General features: G+C 40.6%; 1 protein-coding gene across 1 annotated transcript in view; it reads right to left on the bottom strand.

Moving 5' to 3' along the window:
* LOC122161423 (multiple epidermal growth factor-like domains protein 6) overlaps positions 1-25,136 on the bottom strand; it is a 96,858-nt gene that overhangs the window by 34,176 nt on the left and 37,546 nt on the right. Inside the window, exon 2 of the mRNA XM_042820862.1 lies at positions 16,371-16,493. The gene's annotated coding sequence lies outside the window, so the exon portion shown is untranslated. The remainder of the gene's footprint in view (positions 1-16,370; positions 16,494-25,136) is intronic.

Below are 25,136 nucleotides of genomic sequence, written 5' to 3'. Positions count from 1 at the left end.
AAGACAACGGTGGACAAAAAAGAGCAACAAAAGTTGAATTAAACACTTGAATGTTCAGCAATAATTCACAGGACTGAACTTACAAAAGTATCACACAAGCAGTTTCTGTATATTTTCTGCAACACCACACTACAATAAACAGCATTTGACTGGCATGTTGATACCATTACCTTAAAAACTGACACAGAAATCACTGGAAATAAGGGCCAGTTACCCATTCCCTGACCTGGCAGATCCTTATCTTGGGTCTGTCCTTTCCTCATAGCCCCCTGGGACAGCAGCTTCACATCCCTCCATCTCACCCATGGGCAATGCTGGAGCCAAGTCATGCTGACCGCTGAAGATTCCCTCTTGTTGCTAAACCCAAACTTCCCTAAATTCCCCTCTGCATTCTGTATCTGTATCCCCTATTGTGACTTTTTTTCTCTTAAAGATTCACACTGACTTAATATCCCTTTAGATCAACATTCTGAAACCACCTGAAAGGCTTCACTCGTCCAAACAGCTGTGAATGAGGAGAGTGGAATGGAAAGAAAGACAAGAGTGGCTACAAGGAGAGACCATCTCCTAATTGCTGCTGCAGGGAAGGGGATGGTAGCAGAGCCAGGAATGTGGAATAGAGTGGAGCATGGAAAGGAGAGCACAAGGAGGGGATCTTCCCCCCTGGTATTGCACTCAAGGAGCATAGAGGTCTGGCTTTCATATTTTTGCTGTCAATGTATCTGCTTTACATTTGGCTTTGATGGTTTACATTTGTTACGCTTTTATGTTTATTCCAGTCTAGAAAATCTAATCAAAATTAAATGAAAAAGGAAGTTTTAAAGATGATTTGGAAATGCACGACATCCTGGTCCTAAGGAAACATATTTATCAAGTTAAATTTTAATATTTCACATGTGAATTTCACTCACCTAAAATGAAGTCCTGGTGCTGAGTAGCGTTTAAATTCAGACCATTTGCTAATGTGTGCCACTTTTTAATCCTCCTGCTATATTTGTTCTTTTATTGGACTGTATACTATGTACATTTCCTACTGCCTGAAGACATCTGGAATACTTAAAAAAAACCAACAAACCAAAACAGAAGTTTCATTTTTTTTTAATGTAAACTGTAAACAGAAAATGTTATTCATCTTGTTGGATGTTATGCAGTTAAGAAATGCTCTGCTGAAAAATCCCAGGATGAAATCAAAACCAAGAAACTATTTGTCTTGAGTATCGAAGAAATAAAGTACACAAAAAAGGCTCAGAGAAATACAAGAAGGAAGAGGATGAGCTATATAGTTTCTCGCATCCCAGTATTTATACCTCCATTAACTCAGTTGCTACAAGCTTCAATGTATTACCTTTATAGGCTGCAGTCAGCTGCGGAGTTTCTCCATGCACCAAACACAGCTTTACATTAGGACATCAGTGCTTACAAAGGAGAAAAAATAGCCAAGGTAACCAAAACTAGCAATTACACTTAGGCCCACCTGTTAGACTCTCTTGGAGCATTTTGATGCCTGGGTTTCCAGCACAGCACCTGGACCTCTGCACTGGCCACAGCCCTTCTGCAAACCTCATCCCCAAATGTTCTAAAATGTCAGCATGCCCCCTGCATGGCCAGACCCTTTGCCCACCTCCTTCTTTTCCAACCACTCAAAAAGCCCCTCTGGGGCTTTCTGTGGGAGATCAGCATGGCGAGAATTAAACACTGAAAGATCTTTCCACGTGCTGAGGATATAATGAAGAAATACGCAACAAGCAGCAGCCTTTGGTGCCTCCTACATCTCAGGAAACAACTCTGCCCCCCAGTTACAGAAGAAAAACATCTTCATTATGTTTCCTAGGGAAGCAGGCTGAAAAGCAGAACTAATCTAAATGCTAGAGCTGAATTAAGAGTTTTACAGGTGTAAGCTATTGGCACTTTTATATTAAAATAGCGACACGTGTAAAGGACACACACCAGGGAAGCAACAGCTTACATTGCCAGAAGCATATGAGTGGTGTATGACAAGCAGCCATTTCTTTTTCTGCACAGAAATAACTGTGGAAATCTAAAATTATGAAGTCAGTCCACACAGGATTACAGGAGATTGCATCTGTTCAACTCTATTATATAATTAAATTTGGATTCATTTCTACCACAGATCAAACTAAAATACCTATGTGCTACACTGCCTACAGTTACAATTGAGGCTGCTTCTCCAAATAACCTGAATTTCAAGCCACTTTTTCTCTCTTATTTCTAGTTGCCCTGTGATGAAAGCAACTACACTTCCCCTGTTTACAAGGGTGGATAGTGACAGGACAAGGGGAATGGTTTCAAACTGAGACAGGGGAGGTCTAGGTTAGATATGAGGAGGAAGTTTTTCACACAGAGGGTGGTGAGGCACTGGAGCAGGTTGCCCAAGGAGGCTGTGGATGCCCCATCCCTGCAGACATTCGAGGCCAGGCTGGATGTGGCTTTGAGCAGCCTGGTCTGCTGGTTGGCGACCTACACACAGCAGGGGGTTGGAACTGGATGAGCATTGTGGTCATTTTCAACCCAGGCCATTCTATGAAGACAGAGGCAGAGCCATCCATTGAGATGAGTGGAGCAATAGATTGAGACTGAGAAGCAAAATGAGAAATCTGTGCCGTCCCAGCACTACCTTGAACATGGAATTATACTGATGGGTGAAAAAAGCAGAGTCAGTGTGTGAATACCCTACAGTTCACCTATGAGAGTTTTGGCAGAGATGCACATTAGTGAAATCTCCCTTTGAGAGTCTCTGCTGGCAGTCCACAGCCTACTGGGGATGCACAGAGATGATGCCCCGACTTCCCCACTTATCAATGGGAATGGTCTTATGGTCAAACCAAAAGTCAGTGCTACCTGGTGCCAGGATGAAAACTGGCAGACCTCTGAGGTCCACACAGCATGGCTGCATGCTGCCCATTCCCACACCCAAGAGGATGGGGACGCACAACACCAGTTCCAAATGTGGGAGCAGATGCTGGGCACACAAACCCATAAAATGACACATCATCTTGCCCTTTCCAAGCCAGGTTTTACTGACGACATTAAAGATTTTAAGCCTCCACATTTCTAAATGGGGGCTCTGCTAATTTTCAGGGAAGTCTGCCCCCAGCTGCTTTGGCAACAGACTGATTTCCCTGCCAAATACCCATTTAAACACACTTTTAAATTGCATTACAAACAATTTAAAGCTGTGTGATTGCCTGTTTGGAATTCAAGGTCATCACATCAGTGGCTTTTGTACACAGCCTGCAGGATTGTTTTTGTATTGCTACTTAAAATCTTTAGGAACAGCAATGATCAATCAGTTCCTTAAAAATAAACAGAGAGCAGTGCCAGACACAGATAATTAGTGGACCTCCAATTTTGTTTTTATAAAGAAGAAAAAAAAACAACAACAAGGTGTTTCCAGATCAATTTCCTGCTAACAAACAGCTTCGCTTTTTACACTAAGAAACATAACATGCACAACTAAAGACAGCCCAAAGAAAGAGAAGAAAATGAGTTCTGACAGCAGAAGGACCAAGCACTGCAGGATTCTCTCCATTCCCCTGACCCTCCTGCTCCTACCAGCTGCACATTACAGTGGGTTTCCATTTGCAGTGCCCTAGGCTGAACATGGGTTGGGGTCAGGCAGCACCTTTTGCTATCCCAGGTCCTCTTTGCTTTTAAATCCTTTTTTTCCCCAAGGGAGCTGTTTGGAAATCTCTACAGCCACTACTCCCACAACCAGTGCATCCCCACTCTCACAGTGGTACATTCACATCCCTCTTTCTCTGCTATAGTGACACACATGGAGTTGAGCTGTGGTGCAGGGATAGGATGGCCACTATGTCAGATCTCACAGTGCTTGCAGAAATACTGAAAATTCCTCCCACTGAGGGAAACCACCATACCTCAAAGGCTTCCACAACTGCACCCTTGTTCCCAGATGCCCAAGAGACACTGCATGCAGTTGGAATGAATGACACGTGCACATCACCATTTTCCATTCACCACAACCCACCAGAAGGGATGTAACCAAGGGAAACACAAAATCCTGCTTCCATCTACTTGGAGAACGTCTTATGTCAGTAGTTTTAAATTTATAAAGTCAGACTCTAATTAGAAACAATTACAGTAATTGTTTATAGATTTGATCTTTGCAGCATCATCTTAGAGTTTAGTAAAGTAGGAGCTCTGTGGGCGCAGATATGGTACAGAGAGGATTCAGTGCAGTAGGGATATAGGGAGACAGGGAGAAGTAGGTAAAGAAGCACAATGAGAAACACAAAGGGGCTGCATTTAACATCACCAGAAGTGCACGAACTGTTTAACCTGGGAATTTTCTGGATTGAAGTTAACAAAAATCCTGCTGCACTGGTTTGGTTAGTAGAATCCAAGGGATGTCTAAACCTCACACAAGTGATGAAGCGAAAACATCAAACCGTCTTTCCCACTAGTTCACAAAGTAGATTTTATACATTATTTTCACGTTTCTAAGTTAAATCATTTATATAATTAAGAGAAGGGGAGGAAACAGGCTTAATATCCAGTGGTGCATAAGCTGATATTCAGAAATTAATTCTGTGAGAATGAAACATAAAGTGAGAACCACTGTCAGTAGATAATTTTATGACACATTCAGCTCCCTTTAAATCACGCCGTCTCCCCTCACGTCTTGTGCTTGGAAATGCCTGCAATTTGACAGCCAGTGTGAATCCATTCACAAATGTACTTACTATGAAGCGTGACATGATTTGCTCCTTAAGCAGAAGTTTTTAAAATGATCTCCCCTGCTTTACGGCCATTAAAGGGGTTTTGAGGTTTGAAAGTTTGATTCAAGGAGTTTGGGACCTCCCGGTGCTAGAAAAATATTTGTTCAATTTTTCCACTTTGAAGGTTGTTTGACATTAGCACTGACTGTAAGGAATAAAATACAACAGGTTTTAAGTCTAAAGTTCAACAAGAAGAAGCAGAATTCCTGCTAATTTGAATTAAAAACCTATTTCTGTTTCACTGAATCAAACTGAGCTGCAAAGAGAGCAATTTTTGATAGGTTTTACGTTGCAAAATCTTCCATGAACTTTCTTTTCTACTTCACCAAAAATGCCATAAATACCTGACAAGCTCTCTTGAGTGGTCCACTGGAAACTGATGTTAAAACACCTCAGTGAAACAGCTTTCAGCAGAGATAAATGTGCTCCTGTAGAGTTAGCTGGGTCATTTCAAACTGCTGCCGCTCCCAGGCTTTTATTTTCGCTCCTCAGGCATTTGTCTCTGCCCTTTTCTGGCCCCTCCAATGGATTATATGAGCATCCATTGTCTGCTTCACTTCAAAGTCAGCCAGGTTAGCTCAAATCACTGCTGAAGCTTACTTAAATTTCAGTAAGTCACAGGTGTCCGAGGGAAGCAACAAAATTAATTAATGGAATAGCTTGAGCAAGTCATACTGAAAGGAGCATGTCAAATCTGATAAGGGATTGGTTAAAAGGGATGGTTAAGAGATTCTTTACCCAATTTAGTCGCTGAGAACCAATTGCACACTGAATGAGGACCCTTGTTAGTGCAGTGAGTTTTGCACAGTATTTCTTTGCCTGGGATTAAGCACAAAGCAGCTTTAGCCAGCACCTATTTCGGCAGGGCTACCCAATTAGTCATGCATGGAAACAAGCTTTCCGTGTTATCTAATTACTTACCTTCCTCTGAAAATGAATGGTATTAGAGAAAGACAGAAGGAGAGACAGAAAGACAACTTTCCGGAGAAGGTTCACTGACTCTCAGTCTGTCTCCTTTCTTCAGACCTCCCTGCTGAATCGGTCACCTCAAAGAGGGGAATTTTCTACCCTGTGGTTGATATCTTGCCTTATATTTCTGATGTTTTTCCTCATAGATTCAATGACTTCAAGCTGTGATTAGGTTGGCTTTCCCCTCCCATACCCCTAGTTTATCTGTCTTTATACTGAGAACACCAGAGGAAAATACTAAATTAAAGTCATCTATGGGACACTGCTCATGTTGGGTAATACATATTTATGCTCAGGTTTGAAGGGAGATGCATTTCTTGATTTCTTGACAGTTTTCAAAGAGGGAAGAGGAAAGAGTCATCTCTAAGGTACAGATTGCTCAGGGAGGAACGTGGGGCAGCCAGAGCAGTCACCCTCGATCTGGAGAGACAACGCCTGGAGCACTGATGGATGGAATAATTCACCCAATCAAGTCCTGATTTCAATTTCCTGATCTGTCACTGGCCTTATTGGACAATAAACACACAAATAAACTGCTGTGAGATGGCATGCAACCTTATTAGTGGGTCCATGGCTGATTTGAGAGAATGGCATTTGATTTGACGAAAACTCTGGTAATTTGAATTCATTTTGGGGCCTGGTGGTTTTGTTGGTGGTTGCTGTTCATTTGTTTTAAATATTGTCTTTCATGTAAAGACTGACACAATGCAACCGCATTGTGGTGGGCAGAGACTTGTTCTTCCTCACCTATCCTGGTCCCACCATCTCAGTTCACTCCTCAGTGAGGAGCAGATCTCACGGGCAGAGGGATGTGAAGACAAAATGGCCAATAGCTGCACTGCTGATTTCTGCTTAATTTCAGTGCCTGACACACCAGTCTCTCCTGAGATATTTAGTGGTGGTTTAACTCAATAAACAGTCAAGAGCCCTTCATCCACAGCCCTATATACAAACCATATGCTGCAGCTGAAAACTCTGAAGATTGTAATTAGAACTGTCCATTCAATTTAAACAAGGTCAGGAATGAAAACTATTTCAAATTCAATAAACAGGCCATTTGAAAGCATAGATGCTGTGGAGGACAAGCTTAATAAGTTAACTGACAGGTAAAGTTTCATTTCTAATCCTCATTTTGATACCATCTATAGCCTCAGGAGTCAAAACACATCATTGCTCAGTCCTCAAAATATGCAGAGAAAATGAAAATGTCAGCTGAATGAAAAAAAGGAGAAGCATCTGTTTGATAGCTGTGTGAGCCTGCGATATGTAAACTGCTTTGGAGTCAAGCAGCCCTAATTAGAGTTTCAAGGCATTCCTCATTAAATATATGCACGCAGACATCTATATGTGAGCTTTAAGGAACGACTGGGGTCAGATGATTTGAAAGAAAGTCAGGGTATAGAATTAAAGAACACTTGAATTCTCATGGGCAGCCTTCAGACTACACTGAACGCTTGCATTTAGCAGTGAATAAATACTTTCCATCTTCTTTTTACAATGCAAATCTGCACATTTCTCTCACCTTTTTTTTTTTTTTTTTTTAAATGAAAAAAGAATGATCCATTTCTGAATCTCAGATCAAAGTACACATCACAGAGAATTACAGCCAAGAAGGAAGACTGATAGGGTTACCGGCCTCCGTGCTGGGTTACACTAATAGATATTTTGGGAGCCAGACCCACTGGATGACTCCAATTCACATCAATATGAAACCCACGTAGATGGACGTAGGCTTGCAGTGACAAACTGCTGCCAGGATAAGTGGCTGCAAACAGTGAATTTGGAAGAGGACATTTTGTCTGTGCACTGCCACAGAGTGGGCTGAACACTTGTGTAACTTCTGCTTAAGAAGGAGGCTTTGATATCACTTGCATCAGAAGGTACAGGGCAGTGCTACTGGAATAGCTTGTGACGTGAGGCACAACAGCAGCAGGACACTTTGTTGTGGGACTGCATCATGCCATCAATTTTTAAAGACAATTCCTCTGCACAATTCAGTTAGGCCATGCTGGGAGATGAGAGGGTGGCAAAGGAGGAAAGGATATACATGAGGAGATGCATTAATAAGCAACAGCACAATGCAGCCAAATTTCTTGTGCGGGTTTGAATTGAAGAGGTACTAAGGAGGTTTGTGTTGGAACATCAGCATCTTCTCTTAGCATGATACGTCACTGAAAAAAAAACAACAGTCACGGAATAAAAAGGGAGAAAGGACTGTTATGAGAACACCTCTTTTTTGTTGTTGTTCGTAGCAGCATTAATGCACACTTGCTGTGCCCAATGAGCATTTTCACTGCGGTTGGGCACAGAGACGTCTTTTCCACAGTAGGTAAAATATGCAAGAAAAAGGATAATGCTGCAAATACCTTCATAATCTGATATTTCCTGCTTACTGTGCATGCACTCTGCTCATCTGAAACATAAATGCTTATTTGAGACAAACGTCGTGCATGGGTTGGGATGCAGCTTTCTGCCATCACCTGGATAGTCTCATCTTGCTAACTGAATGGAACAGAAGTCAGTCCTGGTGATAATTGGTTAGGGTGGAGAAGTTGCCAGTCAGATCTGTTTTGTTCAACACGTGAAATGCTTGCAGTGCTGTCAGTATTTGAAGATAGGGAAAGAAATAACACAATATTGAGCTGAGCATATCTCATCCCCCAGGTGAGACCACAGTACTTCCCACACTATTACTGAAAATCCAGCTCACTGAAATTGCTCTACAGCCATTCATTCATTTGATGCCTCCTCAAAATGCTCCCACTAGAGCTATCGTAACACCAGACTGAACTTCTAAAACATAAATTGTCAACAAGGAAAAGACAGTATATTACAGAGATTTTCTTCCTGACACTATATGACATATGTTAGCCGTGACTGCAGAGATTCCTCCATAAGAACAGGTGAAGAGGCATCAAACATCCCAAAACACTCCTCCACTGACACCGCATCCCTTTTGGGATAGGAACAGTTAACAAGGTGTTCAGGTGGGTCTTCCAAAGATCTGGTATGCACCACCAGCAGGTATATTTCAAGTCAGTCTTCTAATAAATCCCAGATAAAACCCTCAGGTACTCATGTAATTGAAGTTTAAGTAATCCAATGCGATGCTGATCACACTACTGATCTTTTAATAAGGAACTGCAGCCTTCCCAGCAGTTGCTATCTTGCTGACAGTCACGTCTGGATCGCTTCCTCCAGGCCAGTGCTTTGAACAGAGAGGCTGACAGACTTCCGCTTTAGATTCTATCACAAATTGTTTTAAAGTTCCGTGTTGTTTTTTTTTTTTTTTTTTCCTGGGACATATCAGATAGCTCATAAAATCCAGGCGCATTTCAATAAAAAGTGGGATTTCTGTTATTGTCCCCATTAAAGATGGCATTAAATGCTTCTAAAGAGGAATATAAACAGCGCTGGGGAGCCGTACTTTTGCACATCTCTGTATCTGCTGCTCATCGCTGTTTACAAAGCCTGTAGGCAAAGCTATAGAGAATGCAATAGTTACCCTGCACAATGCTCTCCACTGAAAGGCAAATGTGCACATTTTTCCTTTTATAATTTCCATTTAAAACACGAATTGAAGGTTTCCAAGCCTTGCCTCTCTCCGCAAGAGTAATTCCGGAGCAATTTACATTTTCGATGTGCTCAAAACCAACACCAAGATGACTCATGTGCTGTTTATAAGATGCTTATATTTGCTGGTAAATACCTTGCTACAAACAAGCTATAATTTAAGTATTCAAAACTCTTAGTTCAGCATAAAATTACTAACTGTAATTTTGGAGACCATGAACAGGGCTTCAATTTCAGGCTTGCAAAACTCTTCCTACACAATGGTTCTTGAAAGTATGAGTGTATTTTCTTCTCTGACAGCAGCAATCATTGTATCTCCGTAATTGCAGAACAGATTACCTCGCTTTTAATTCACATTAGTCAGCTGCAACAATACCGTGTTTCTTTCCTTTCCTTTAAAATAAACTAATTATTGTCAATCAGCCCAGTGGAACGTTAACATGCTCCGTAACCTGCCTTTCAGAGGTAGTCACAAATACCAAAAACTAGCTAATATAAACTAATCAGAGCCCTAGAAAAGCCTCAAAATATATTTGTACTGCAGTCTATCATTTTTGTCATATTATTTCTAACTACTTTATTTTGTCTGGACAATAATAGGGCTGTCATGTACTGTGCTTTTTGTCTAACTATTCAAAGCTCTTTGCATCCACTAATTAAAACAGATGAAATCCCTGACTCGTGTAGTAAATACTACAGTGTTTCCCAACCTCCAATCTTTTCACTGCCTAAAGAGGACCAGTAAAGCTTTGTACATCAGTTGGCACAAAGAGAAGTTATCACAGCAGCATGTTTGACCACCCCCAGCATTCTGCACAAATGAGCAGCACTGCATACAGAAAAACCACGAAGGCAACGACTGCCATCCTCCCAGCACTTTACACAACCACTTCTTTCCAAAGATAGTAGCAAGTTATGGTTCCAGACAGTACTTCCACCCTGCTGATAGAGCCCACAGCCAGCTATGAGACACGGTGAGCTTTCATGTGCCATACGGACCTGAGCAGCAGAGCTGGGACTCTGAGCTTGCTGTTACCTGGGAGGCCTGTGCCACTGAGAAACAATTTTTCTCTTTCAGTCTGTGTCAGAACAGTGATCAATAATTCATCTGATAGCTGACACGCAGAACAAGGTGCCAGTTTTCTGTGCTTTATGAATAATACCATGCTGTTTAAAAATCATGCTGTTTTGGAACATAGCAGAAGATGTGCCGTAGGAAACATATTACATATCAATATATAATGCATATATGCGTATGTATATATGTAGAACTACACAAGACTCAGAGCCATCCTTACATAATTTTAAAATTAAACTGCTTGTTGCATTTACTTCATGCAAATGGCTTATTGAAATGCTGCAATTGAATTAAACAGAAACAGTCAGGAAAGAAAAAAAGAAAAAAAGTCTTCCATGGAAAAGAAGAGAATAGGACCTGGGATCCAGCCTGCCCAGGGAGCTGTGTAGGACTCCTGTACTGAAGCTGTTGTTTTGGAGCCCCTTGGTAAGGCGTTGCTCTTGACTCTACCTGCTTGCACCCAACTGGTTAGTGTGAAACTCCTGTTTAAAAAGTGACCAAAATCTTCCAGCGTGTGTCCTTGGCTCCACTAAGCACACATACCTGGGGTAAACAAGTGCACTCTTCAATGGATGCATTTATAGCTGATAGCTCATCTACCTCGAGGGATCCGTGATTTCACTCAGCCTTCTCTGTCCCACAAATTAGAAAGGGGAGATTTTTGCAATGGCCAAACATGAATCAGGAAAAGTGTAATGCAATGCAATTGAAATTCTAAAACGAATCGATTATCAGAGTATCAGGTTCTCTTCCTGGCTAAAAGTGCCACACTGTTACTCAAGATATAGGCTGGAAGTCTCTGGTCCTGTCTGCCCTGCTCAATTCGAGCGCTGTGTTCATCCCCCACCCTCCCCGGTAGAAGAGAAGCAGGTCAGAGCTGAAATGAGGGTGATTTTGCTAAGTTTAGTATATGATACATTTTAATAAGATGGAAAAGGTTTGTGTGAGTAATTGAGTGGATTAGGTTTGGAGGGGCACACAGAATGAGAGGGCAGTGACCAAACCAACCTGCAGCACTCACTGCGTGCTGTCAGCCTTCAATTAGCAACCCAAAATTCAGCTCAGGTTTCTGCCTGCCTTGGGCTCGCCATTAATCAGGATTCAGGTAATTCACTTTAAAAGTCCAATAACCTACAATTAATGCTACCTTTACTACGAATCCATTGTAATTTTTCCTACTTATTTCTGAGTATATTTTTGGCTGTAATACTGTCACAGAGAGACAAATGCAGAAAGATGACACTATTTGCCTAGGAGAGTGCAACAGCTCCCAGCATCTATCGATCCTGGCTGGCTCCTAATGCAGCACGGGAGTGCACAGGAAAGGACGGTAGAATGACCTCCAGCATTCATTCCTCCAAAAGAACCAGAGGTAAAACAAAAAGAGAAGCGTCAATTTCCAAAAGAATTACTTTGGAATTGGACATTAAGTGGGCATAGTCTGTAAGTCACACATAATTAGATAACCGTGGGGCAATTGCTACGACTTTGCTTTATTTCCATATCTCAGGACAGAATCTTGAAGTAGAGATAGATAAAGAGGGATGGGTGGCTTTAAGCACATCAAGGAGTGCCTTCACTGGGTTACTCTAAGATTTGGGTTCAAGCTGAGTGGTACTTGTTGCATGTACAATCAAGTCTGATTTATATTTCTTCTTGTAAATTATCATTTCTTTTCCACGTTCTCCTTTGTGCCATTGCACATCACGGCAGTATGAAACCACAAACTTTCTGAAATAAGACACTGGATCCCTCCCACAGACTGCATCCTCTTCCTCAGTTAAAATAAGTAAATAATTAAGAATAAAAAGGAAAAACAACTACTTAGCATTGCTCTGCAGGTGCACAGTGTTATGTCCTTCAGTTTCTTCACAGGACACAGCAGAAGCGCGATGCATTGATTTGATGGCAGGGAAACCAGTCCAAATACAGAATTAGTGTGCTTATTCTCTTTGGCAAAAACACAGTATTTGATTAGAATAAGTTCTGACCAAAATCTCAAGCTTTACAGATTAAATAAATTCTGAGGTCGCCCTAATAAACACTTTCTTTAACAAATCCTTCACCATTCCTTTTAGTCAAGCTAATAACTTCCCTGTGGAAGCAGTGTTTAGAGAGCTCCCATCAGACAAGAAATCAAGATAAATGATTGACACCAACAACTATTACATTACTTGGATAAACAGCAGTGGCACTGCAAAGTCACACACATCCTCTGAAGGTGGCCATTCCTTGAGCCTCTCCTGCAAAGGTCAGGGATCTGCTCAGGCTCTGGAGCTGGGCTCAGCCCCCAGGGATGCCCAGGGACTGGGCTGCACTGATTGCAATACTGTTCTGATCAGTAAAATAAAAGCTTCTTTTCATCAACAGCTAATCATAGGACTTCGTTCATCTGCCTTGACAGATGAGAACACAATAATATAAATAAGAAATGACATTTTACCAAAGAAGGTTAACATAAGGTCACAACATTTTTCGTTTGACTTCTGTAGCTTACTCATGTGTGAAAAGATGCATTTGTAGCTCCAGCCTCAGCACGCTTTACAGATCTGAGCTTGTGCTGATAGGTGAGCTTAAAAATGGTATTAACGTTTAGAAAATAACATTTTTGCTTTTTTTTGTGATGCTTGAGTAAAATTGTTTCAGGTTGATATACAATACAGATAGAGAATACTATATGTATCACAGAATACCATGTAGGAATCAAGGTTACTTCTGCCCAAGAAATGAGGAGCTATTGCACAAAGATGGAGCCAATTTCTGCATACAAATATGTGTTTTTCCTCCCATACTCAGACCAAGCTACAACTTTCTGAGCAAATTCCCTCACTGACATCAGCCAGGCTGCCCCCAGAAATATTGAATGCTGCTACAGATGCATTGGACACAGAATAAGGTCTTCAGCCATGTACTAATAAATGTCAAATATTAATTTATTGTAAGATGCAGAGATTTAAATCCAAATCCTCTTTCATCATTAATTTCAACAGGCTGTGTGAAGAGTGAGAGGCAAGCATGAGCTTTATGTCAAAATCCGTAATGCCTATGTGACTATCTGCCAAAAAATATTTCTCTGTCAAATAAGAAAACTTAAGTTCTGTCCATAAAGACTGGAGATTAAAGGTGCATTACAACATGTAGTTAATTAGTCTTGAAAGGCTAATCAGCTCACCACTTTGGTTGGCATTTCCATATAGATGCACATGCCTTCATCTTACTGTAACTGCCTATTAATGCCAGTAGCCCTCACTGAAATAAGATGTTACATACCGTATATGAATCACATATCATTCCATAAGAGACCACAACCAGTAAGAAACATTCCTTACAAGTTTTGCAAGGGGCACAGCATGGGGTACCCTGGGTTGTGGGACCCTTTCCCATACAGCTTTTATAGAAAGAACCACCCCAAGGCTAGGTTTGCTCAATCCTAACTGCAACAAGCTTTTTTTTTTTTTATTTTTTATTTAAGGATGATGCTTGTTTGTACCGTTGTCTTGTTGATATTCATGTAGCCTTGTGTCCTGTGGACACCTTTGATGGCAAGGAAGGTAGAGATGCTGAGCGTCTCAACTCCTATTAACTGCCCACTGTCAGATTCGGCTCTTGAGTTTCCTAACACAGCTCACAAAAAGCAGCTATTATTGACTAATCAGTAATACAATTCATTATGTTGCCAGATTAGTGAGTTTTTATTCACCATTCTCCTCCTCAATGTTAAACAGCTACAAATAGCTAACAACATTTCTTTTTTTTTTTTTTTTTTTTTTTTTTTTTTCTGGTAGTAATTTCCTGACATCTTTTCTTTCTGTCAGATGGATGCTCTATTTTGTTTCTGAAAAACAAGATCAATCTTTGCACTAATAATGACCTACTGAATAAAACCTACACTTCTTCCATGAGCTTTTGTAACAGTATGCCTTGTTTGTACTCCGGCTGACAAAAAACCCACACTCTACAGCAATTGATCATTTCAGTTACCAGTGAAATAAAACCAACCACGAGACAGATAATGGGAGCAGAACAATAGAGCGCAGCCATTTAATGCTACAGTTTAGACTAAGAGCTGACATAAAGCACAGCAAAGCTATAAAAAAGAATGTAACTATCCAGAATGACTATCAGCCTTCTTCCCCCCCAAAACCAACCTGAGAAACTGCTTTGCCCTCATCTGCAAAAAGAGCCCTTTGAGGACTGTAGAACCATTGCATCAATAAAGCACCAAGTCCTGAGAGATCAGCACCTTCCAGCAACATGCACAGTATTTTTGGGAGCTCGTGTTTCCCTCAACCTCTGAGTCACTTACATTGCTAAATCTGATGGCTACGAGTTTGCTGAAAGTGCCTTGCTGCAAGTACAGCCATATGCTCCTTGTTGTTACCTGCACCACAAAAGTTCAGGTGCAATTATCATCACTGCTGCATTCCCCTTGATCTATGACTTGAGCGGCTTCAGCTCATTGCACGTTTCCATTTTTGTTAGAAGGTTTCAAACAGAGGCTTCAAAATGGCTAACAGTACTTTCTTCTCCCATTCCTATGTAACACATGAATCAAGTATTTCTAGCTCTGAGTTTTTACAGAATGCCAAAATAACAGAATTTGAAGACTATCTTAAGAATAGCAGATTCGTACAGAGGAACACTAATCTAACTGATACAAACCCATGTTAACTGAAGCAGTACTCTCACACGCTGAACAACTAGGATTACAATGAACAGGACCCTTGCTTTTGAAAATTACAAGTTTTGGTAAACTTTTAAGCAGATCTGCAGTCAGTATTCATCAACGAACAGAGCCATACACTGGCTCACAGGAGCATCACCAATTGGCCACCAAGAGGGCAAGGGAAGACTGAGCTGAAGTAGCAGGGATCTGGGAATCATGCGTACTATTTCTAGCTTCAGCACTCAAAAGACCAAAAAGAAAGCACCAAGGACCATAGTGAAAAACTATGATAACGAAATAATGTATAAATAATAAAAACAAATAAATAAAATACATTGTCAAGCTCAATATTGAATGATAGCTTACCTTGCAAGATATTTCTACAAAACTTCTTGAGGAAAGAAAAGGAGTGGAGATGGATAATCATAAAATTAAAATAAGGAGTGTGACCACAGGTAAGAAATACATTGCTTTGCAACAAGTCCTAAGGAACATGTTAAAGGGCAATAGTAAAACGAAATCATGGAGGAAAGGAATTTGCGAGATGTGCAACAGGAAAAGTCAGAGGCTTCTTGTAAAGAGATAACACGGCTCACAAAAACGTACCTAACATCTCTCCTCTCGAGAAAAATCAGAAAATTATTATTACATAGATATATAATGATTGTAGATAAATATAAAATGACTGCAGATTGACTGCAGATTAACAGATCCAATGGGCTTTTTTTTACATCCACTCCATGTTTACCAATATGACTTTAGTGAATCCTTAAGCATTCTAACATAAGCTTACGTGATGTTTCAGTTTTACAGAAAGTCAAACCTTTGAATAAGAACAAATGTTACCCCATAATGCAGAAACTGGGTTCCTATTTTCCTTAGGAAGAAGACAAATGGGTTTATGTAGCATGTGATTTTAAATCCTTTTTTATTCTGTTAATCTCTAGCTGTGGAATTGTGATTGAAATGCAAAAATGTATATGTATTTTCTGATAAGACCCATTTTGTTTTAGAGACACAAAATGCTATAAAACATACACACTTTCTTCAGGTTTTTAAAACTGATGATGGAAATTCCATAATCAGAACATGGCACAACCAATCCAGGTTAAGCGATAACCATTTTTCAAAAGAAAAAAAACACAACCCTTTGAAGTGTTCTTAGAGTTATATCCTTATAATCCAGACACGAGACGATCGGTATTCTTAACAGCTCTGAATGCACACTCTTGAGCTGGCTCCAGATAAAAGCTAGCACTTCTATTTCTTTTCCAATACCTTCTGTGATTCCTCACTAGCTGTAAGGCACAGGACAGCACATTACCTCCACATGATTTCCCATCTTCCCCCAGTTTCTGGCCAGCTGGACATTTGCAGTGGTAGCTGCCAATGGTGTTACAGCATTGGTCCTGACAGCCTCCGTTCTCAGTGCTGCACTCGTTTACATCTGTCAGTAAAAAGATCAGGTGGTCAGTAAAAGGGGCTGTGATCAGATTCTATATGCTTATTTAAGAACAACTGCATATGATTTTGGTTCTACAGAATGAGAAAGTTACTGAGAAATAAATAAGGACCCTTCTGGTCATCTCTACTCCCATCTGTGATACTGTGCCCCACAATTCAACCCGCAATGGGAGAAACTTTCCTCCTTTGCTTGAGTGCAAGTTGCAAAGTCAACCAGCATTCAGGTTAGAGAACAAAAGAACTGGGAGGAGGATGATTAAGCAACAGAAGGTAAGCAATATTTTGACTGTACAAATGGAAGCAATTACATCATTGAGAGACCCTCTGCAACACCAATAGGGAAATGTGGATTTTTTTTCTCCCTTTTTTTCTTTGTTTTAATTTTTAAATCTAACTGGATTTTGTCCAAAAGAAAAACAAAGTTACGTTAAAAAAATAAATCAAGAAAGAATGAATTTCCTATATGTACCCTAGAGAAACAGCAGTCAACAACTGCTTTCAACAGCAGTCCTTAGCTGCTAATGACTAAGGTTTACCAAGGCTTGTTCTTTGAAGAGCTTGAGATCAATTTTACTAATTGGCTTAAGATTTTGGTTAAAAATCAAAGAGTTAAAAGAAATTTTAAGGAATGCTTCAGATTATTCAAAACCAAACAAACAAACATACAAAGAAACATCAACATTTGACAATGTGGATTGGGACCAGCATAAGCTCAAAGACCTCATTACTCTACAGCTCTAAATTCAGTGCGATGCAGTAAAACTTTCTTCATCCCCAGTGACACTGGCAGGCTACATTAAAAAATATTCAGTTATGTCAGAGCTACACAACAACCCAAAGCTTATCTCACACAAAGCCAGCAAAGATGCTCTCAATTTGGTGATTTAGAGAGAAAATTTTCTGAAGAAAAACACTCCACACCCCGAAACACAAAAAACAAACCGTACCAAAATAAGACATTCGTCTGTTTGCTTCTCAGCAAGAAGCTGGGAGAACATATGACAAGTGACAGATCTCAGTCCTGTTCCTCAAAGCACAGGAAGAAGGCACGGCAGCGCCGAGCATCGCGCAGAGGGCTGGCAAAGCGGACGTGTTCTAAGTGATTTTCTCCTTCTGAATAACACACATCTCAATACGCCTCGTGGTAATAAACAGTGATAAGCTGCACAGTAACCCCACTCCACATCTTAAGCACTAATAGTGCTGAAAACTAGTAAAATCTCTTATTCTTTCTTTTGCAAACAAAATTATGCAAGGAACTCATGTTTTCTAGTTCAGCATCCACAGTACCACATGATCTCCTAGCATAAAATATTGACATAAACATTACATCGTGTGGTCTACCAAACACAACCCAACTGATTAGCACCAATATACAACTGGGAAAATACCAATATTTTCATCCAAAGCACTGAAAGTAAACCTTTCCAGATGAGTAATCATTATCCCCTTGATTTCACAATAATAACTTACATGGAAGTGTATGGTGCTGTTGCACATTAATGTACAAAATGTTTTTCCTCCTGATTGCCACACATTTTCGTTCTCAATCAGGAATCTTCTTATTAAGCATTAAAACCTGTGACCCATCTGGACATTTTGCCCCAGTAGCAGCACTTGCTGTCCTAACTAACAAACTCCTCTTCTTCCATCTCTTTCTCATCCTGTGTCCCTTATTTCCTTCTCTCTGCCCCAATATTTGTTTTCTTCACTGCTTTATACACCAAGTATCTACTGCTTTTTATATTATATGATTACAGAATTGTCAGTTAAAAAAAAAAAAAGAGGGAAAGAAAAAAGGAAAAGACGACAACAATTCTGTCAAATGATAAATTTCTGTCTGCTTTCCATGTTCAATGTCATTCAAGGTTGCAAATATGTTTGCCTTTTGGATAGCAAGAAAAACGACAGGAAATTTCTGACATGTAACAAGTCTGCCAAGGCTGGGGCTGACGAAAGTTCAATGTTATCAGGACTATCAATCCATCTGTAATGACATGCTGTAGGCACCTCAGAAAAATAAATGTGATGCTTTCTACTGCTATTTTTCACATTTATTTATAGATCCAATGTTGCAACACAAAAACGTTATCCATGGGATGTGCTCCATGTGAGCTTTCAATCCTGCAGTGGGAAGTCTTATAGAAAAAAGAAATTAAAAAGAGCAAACATCTGGATGATCTTAATATTAACTTGCACGTGACATCTGCCACACGTGGAGAAAAAAATGATGTTGCATTTTAAATCAGCAGCATTCATGGATGGAGATTGTAGGCATATCCCTTTGTCCCATACTCCCAATGTGAGGCATTACAGAACTGCCCTACATATAAATGGATTTATTTGTTCAAAAATCTCAAATATTTGATATCTTCACAGTCGAGGAGCATGTCTGTTTGTCTTGAAACGGATCACTTTTGCTCAAATAAATATACGTAAGAGCCATGTGCTGAACAGAGAAGGGCTGATCCCAATAGCCATCTGCTTTCCTGCTGGATGCCACTGTCCCACAGTACCCCAAAGCAGAGCAAACCTGAAACATGCCCAGCTCCAGAGAAAACGAACTTTCACCAAGGTTTTAGGTAAGTTGAGATGACTCAAGATTTCCCACAAATAAATACAAATTTTATATAAATGCAGGCATTGGACAAGAAGTTTATCATCAGTAATTCCAAATTTAGACCTAACAGAGGTGATCTGCAGTATTACTAACTGTGCCCTGCACACCTCTACTGTGTATGGGCTGCTGAGCTGCAACAGCACAGAGTTCAGCATCTTCCACAGCAACGAGGTACAAAGCCTGCCCTGCCTGCAGGGATGGAGGCTTGCTCAAGGTCTGCACCAGGCAGGGAAAGCCCTGCAAGCACTGCAGCACAAAATCAATGTACTGAATGAGAGTGTAAGTATATCTAGTGCAACTTAAACGCACCTATTTGAGTATCTTACGATAGACAAGTGCCTGGTACATGAACAAAGAAGTACATTGGCATGCATGCTGTTTGTTTCACAAGGAGGTGCAACAGGCGAGTGCCTCCAAATTATAATGCACACTTGACAACTTTTCATTTACAGATCTAAATAATTCGATTCCAGTTTTGAAAGAGCTAAGAGATGCAGAGAATGCGTAACTCCACAAGGCTTTAGACACTGCTTTTAAAACTACAGCCCAGATGGTCTGCCACCAAAACCATATGTCTGAATAAATCCTGAAGCCTGGGAAAGTTGATTTGAACTTTATAGGCCACTCTGTGCTGTGACATCGCACAGTTCATGTGAACACAGACGCAACACAGCATCGTTACACACAGAGTGCACAATGCTCACGCCCAGCTCCTGCATCTCTCTTTTTCTTCATTTCATGCAAGATCTATATAACAGTCAGCTTTGGACAGTAATTGTCTTGAAAACATAAATTACATCCATCACTTCCAGCACAAACTATAGATTATCATCTGAATAGAAAACAATGCTGCTCATTCTGATAGCCAGGCGCGGTTCTACACGTGTATTGATTAAGCACTCTTATGCTTTATTAGGTTTCCTTTCTCCACAAAGTCAATAACTGGAGGAATAGTTCTTCTTGTGCTGTTATGAAGTACTGTAAATCTGAGCTGTTATTAACAAGCTCCCGACTAGTAGAGCAAACATCTCTGAGTTTGGCACAGACTTTTCTCCAGCCAGCTCTCAGAGAGCTTCTCTCATTGCCACCTTATCCCCCAGCTGTCAAACCTGTGCTTCCACCAGTTAGCACCTCCTTTTATACAGACATCTTTTTTTCCCTTTCTCAGAGAAAAATTACTGCTGCATGCATTCCTCTCCAGCCCTTTGTCACATTCTTATACACAGAGAGCATCAACCATCCAATTTATCTGCTGTGCTCGTGGCCCACCCTTCCCCAGGGAGGTGGATCCTTGAAGAGCTTGCTTGCCTTTGTTACTGCATCATTAAAAAAAACCCTGATCTCAGGAAATCTTGATGTGAAACCAAACAAAAAAATAAATAAATAAAACTCCTTGTTAGACATACATCAACAGTATTAATTTTTTCTTATTAAAATGATAGCTGATGATTGAAAAGAGCCAAAAAATGCAGCAGTGCTCTGCCCTTGCATGCATCAATAAGTCCTTTAAAATCAGAATAAAAACTGGCAAAAGGGAAAAAAACCCACCAACCTTAGAGTTTAAATAGCAAGTTAAAGAACAGCTTTAAAAAAGCAAGGCACTGGCCAGGGCTGCTGTGCTGGGCTCAACCTGCCGTTAATCTGGTGCAAGATCAGGAAATGTTCAGCGTGTGCTCTGAGATGGAGAAGGCCCACTCCAACACCTGCTCTCAGGACTAAATCCTGTAACCTGGCATTTAATAGTCCTTCCAAATCTTACTGCTTATCCTCCAAAACCACACACACGGCTGGTCTCTTTCACTCTCTTTTTTCCTTCTCATGTTCCTAAGCTTCAATGCTATTTTGCAACAATAACTTCCAAACCAAACTATTGGGTGAAAAAAAAAAAAACACTGCTTGGATTTTTTTTCATCCCACTTCATGAAATTGCCTTTAGCACGAGCAGCGACTTCCTCAAAGTTAACTGAAGGACCTACATGAAGTTTTCTACACCAACAGGAATGACTACAACGAAAGGAAAAAAGCCCATCGGTACAATGGAATCCCATAATAGTACTCATTTTTAACTTCAATTTTGCACACGAGGTATGAATAATGAAACCGAACATCTCAGAACACCTGAATTAAGCAACAACAGACTAACGACTGCTAATTGGATGTGATTGGAGATGATTGTGGAGCACAACTAGAGCTATGATTACAAACAGAGCACCCAGCCCAAACCGCGAGTAGCACTGCTGCAATTAAAGATATTTTATCAAATTAGACAAGAGTTTGCCTTCCCCTGCTATGACAGTTATGAGCAAAACATAAAAGAAAGCCTAATTTGCTGTAATGTATCTTTTCTTACAGCAGAGCTCTTCTGAGACGGATTTCTTTCTGCTCAGACTTTACACGCCACAAAATGGAGCCTTTTTAGAAAGAACGCAAGGCTTTGCAGTGACATCCTTAAAAGCCTTTGCTTTTGTCTGAAAACACAGTTGTGTTACAAACGCCTTCTCTTTGTGCTATATCTGACTTCCATTACCAACAAGCGGTGGCTATATGCATGCAAACAGGAGAAAAGACTCTGAACTTTGGAGGTTTGATTTCACGACATAAGCTCTTATCTAACTTGCTGGCAGGTAAACATTCTGTGAAGATCATTTCCAAAGCAGTTATTATTATTGAGACTTCGGGAGCCTGACCGACTCAATTTCTGGCAGGAATTGAAGGCACCAGTTAGGTGTTGGGTTCCAGCCAAGCCAAGTGCTGGAGCCTATTGGGGAGCTCACGAAGAGCAACTCGACCCTGGGACAATCTGGCAGCCTTCCACCCCTTGTTTCATGGGTAAGAAAATCAGGTTTTGATCAAAAATGAAGGCTGAGATGTTCACAGTATTTTCTTTTTTTCTTTTTTTTTTTTTTTTTTTTTTTTTTCCATTGAGCTGTCCAGCTTCCATCTTCTGTATCTCAAGAAAATTTATATGCAGAACTACTGCCTTATGCCCTCCTTCCCATTATCACCCATAAAATGGGTCATCAGACTGCAGTTGTATAGAAAAAGCAGATAAGCTAGGTCATTGCTAAAAGCTTAGCATTTACATTTATTAATCTCAAGTGGTAAGAAATAGTTAGTTTGACACAAAAAAAACCCAAAACAATGGCTATGTAAAGGCTATGTCAAGGCTATGTAAAACCATTGGGGTTCTCAGGCCACAATAGCAGGAGTGTGACAACTGACATATATGTGGAAATAACCCAAGGGTAGCTACAGGTTAGCTAACACCAACATCTTCAGGAACAAACACAATCTCAGAGGTGAACAGCACTGACATCAAAGAAGCATGACAGGAATGTGAAGGCACCTTCTGCTCAACCTCTATTTTCAAGAGATTTAAGATGTCACCTCCTGCGTAGAGCACTGCGAGTTGAGCACGGAAGTAACAAAAGCAGAGATAAAGAGAACACTGTGCAGCAGTTTCAGAAAGAAATAAGTACTCTGGATTCCAGGTAAAGCCTGTAACAATGGGTCAGAGCCAACCAGATCAGCAGTGGCACACACTGGGTGTTTAGATGCCTGCAATGCTGTTACCTCAGCATCCACACGTGGCAGCAAGCAGAGGTGGTGACAACAGAGCAGGGCAAGCTGAAGGCAACAGGATATGGGAGCAGCAAGTGGGGCCCTCTGAGAGCAGCCTCCTTGGAAAAGGAATTCCAAATAATATAATGGAACTTCAAATCATGATTATTTTCTTCTCATTCCAGGAAAGGCAACAAGGAAAAATACCGTTATAAATGTAAAGCAAAGTATTTATTCCAGCTTTGACTCTCTTATTTTCCTGTGCTCAGGAAAAGAATGGATTGACAGAAGCAAATGCACAACTCCTTCTTTTCAGTCCTGCAAAATAATTGCAAATTTGGAACTTCAGTTCACCTTGTATGCATGTAGGAAAGGGGACACAGTACTGGAAAAGGTGGCACACGGAGACCTTTCCAGAAAATGCTTGTGGCCATTTGTTTCCTCCACCAAACAAAAAAGCTCCTGCCAGCCAGAATAGCGTATGAAGATACAGATAACTGAAGTGTGGAACAGGTGTATGCCAGGCTTCTGGTTTAGAATTACAATGATGATTGAGTTTTAACTGGAAAGTTCTATTTTCTTTTCTTCTCTTTTCTTAATAGTTGTCCTTGCCATTCAATGTCTATCACTGGTAGGACAGGCTCTGCTCATCACTAGGGATTAGATCAGGCAGCAATGAATGACAACGCCTCTGCTTCTGCATTAAACATTTCTTTCTTCTTATTTCCTCCTGAATATTTCCTCTTGTCTTTTGTCTTTCATTATTACAAGACTCCCAAAATCTCTCCATGTAGAATTACTCGATACCTTGTTAAATAACCTCTGCAAGCTACGGTTGTAAAGCCATCTCACTTTTTCCTACTATGGAAAATAACTTTTCTGTAATTACTCTCCTGGGTGGCTGCAACACGACCATACAACCAGGTCACCCCTTTAATAACGAGCATAAATGAGAACTCTTCATTTGGTCTGCACAGACGTACGTCGTTGCCACTTAGCTGTGCTCACTCACAGTGCCTTCTTGTAACGGATCTGGCACGTCAAGGGCAAAAGAATCCACAGAAATAAAAACAAATGATTAAATCTTCATCAGTTTAATTTGTAAAGAAACCCCAGGGAAGTCATTATTCCCAGAGACCTCATTGCCTAATTTGTCTTCCAAATTCCTTTAGCTTATTTGGCACAAGTGGGTGCTCATTAGCTGTTACTCAGTGCTCCTGCAGGGCAGGTTTCCTAAGAGCAGCATTGTGCAGCACCTTGATGGAAAGCCACAGCTGCCTCGAATGTTTCTAAATGGGGGCTAAATGTTCCAGAAATATCCAGAATCAGCAGTGAGGTGAGCACCCCTGTACTGAAAAGGAATCCCTGCTGATGCATTCAAGCAGGACACCCGAGCCTGGGGATGGAGTTAAGCAAGACTGAAAACAAGCCATGTCCAAACCACTACCCTGTTTTTTTCCAGGGGTATAACCAAAGAAATTCACATTTGTGCTGTCAGCAAAGCATTGGTGAGATGGTGCAAAACACTCCTGCCTTCACAAATCCAATTGGTCTTCTCACATGTGATCCTTTTACACTTTTAAACATACATTCCTTCACCCTTCTCCCTGCAAATGTTAGGCCTGTTTTCACATTCCTGACTATTAAAAAGGGTTTACTGCTGTAAAATCTTAAATAACAGCACACAACTATCAAGTTACTGGTTTTAAGATAACCAGTTGTACTTTGTCAGCAGCAGTAAGGTCACAGTATTAAAGTTAATACTCTTAAGTAGAATATTTATTAGAAATATATTTAATATTCTTAAGATTTATTATAGATGTTCAACAAATTAAAAACAGACATCAAAGGACAACAACTGCTCGGGGTGGAAAAATCAAAGCATGGCCATGCAAGCTGTGCAGAAATAAAGCCATCCACACAGCATCTGTGTGCAGAGCATGCAACCTGGGCAAACAGAGACATATTCCAGAGCCATGTATTATTTGGAGGCCTAGTCCTGCTCTCAGAAGGTGATGAAATAAATCTATAATATGTTTACCTTCATCTTTCACTCATTCTTACGGGCCACTCAGAGCTTCTGATTTATCCCACTCTCTTCAAGCCAAATGCTGATAGCTCTCCAGCACGTGGAATAACAGTAGTATGATGCACATCAGAAGAAACCAACGCACAACAGCCTGCCCTGAGCCTCCCTCACACTGCACTGTGGGCTCTTGAGACCCAAGACCTGTCTTGCTGCATGCATCCGTTCCTCCTAAGTGTGAGCATCAGTGAATTTGATATTTCACATCCCACATTTGCAACTTCACCCTTCAGCTCCAATCAAAAAATAAATTCCTCACATTCAAACCAGCCTAATTACTGTTTTTGCATGGAAAAGACAGCCAAAAATCGTTCTGACTCACAGAAGGAAAGTGTGATATATAAGAAGAGCACATTTAG

The sequence above is a fragment of the Centrocercus urophasianus genome, unplaced genomic scaffold (genome assembly GCF_019232065.1).
Source record: "Centrocercus urophasianus isolate 14NV4802_14NV808 unplaced genomic scaffold, USGS_Curo_1.0 seq_19, whole genome shotgun sequence".
Classification (NCBI taxonomy): Eukaryota; Metazoa; Chordata; class Aves; order Galliformes; family Phasianidae; genus Centrocercus; species Centrocercus urophasianus.
The sequence above is the reverse complement of the archived record's forward strand: the minus strand, read 5'-3'. Positions and strand labels throughout refer to the sequence as shown.